Source organism: Alligator sinensis, unplaced genomic scaffold (genome assembly GCF_000455745.1).
Source record: "Alligator sinensis unplaced genomic scaffold, ASM45574v1 scaffold150_1, whole genome shotgun sequence".
In the NCBI taxonomy this organism is placed as follows: Eukaryota; Metazoa; Chordata; order Crocodylia; family Alligatoridae; genus Alligator; species Alligator sinensis.
In genome coordinates, this window is record NW_005841840.1 from 5,677,743 (window position 1) to 5,678,081 (window position 339).

General features: G+C 70.8%; 1 protein-coding gene across 2 annotated transcripts in view; it reads left to right on the forward strand.

The window, feature by feature from the left end:
• The window catches only part of SPRY1 (sprouty RTK signaling antagonist 1), an 11,365-nt gene continuing 11,026 nt past the window's right edge, over window positions 1-339 (forward strand). For both annotated transcript variants that reach the window (XM_006015626.3, XM_025204793.1), the window contains exon 1: window positions 1-81. The gene's annotated coding sequence lies outside the window, so the exon portion shown is untranslated. The remainder of the gene's footprint in view (window positions 82-339) is intronic.

Here is a 339-nt window from a genome sequence, read left to right on the forward strand (position 1 = left end):
CCGGCCCCGCTGCTTGGCTTGGAATTAGCCGCCGCTCGCCTCCAATGTGCCTTGGGCAGCAGCTTGCCATCTTTGCGTTAGGTAAGCGCGCCGCCGGGCGCCTCGTCCGCGGCTCTCGCAGGCGCCGGAGAGCGAGCGCAGGATCAGGTGCTGCGCGTCGGGGGCTCTTTGCACGGGGCAGCGCGCACGGGGCCCCGGGTGGCAGCGCTGCTGCGCGGGACCCGCGGGCGACGGGCCTTTGGCGGGGGGTGTTTTGTGGGGTTTTGTTTTTAAACGTGCTTCTGTTTGCAACCTCCGCGCTGCGTGCGAGCCCGCGGCAGGTCCGCAGCAGCGGGGCGC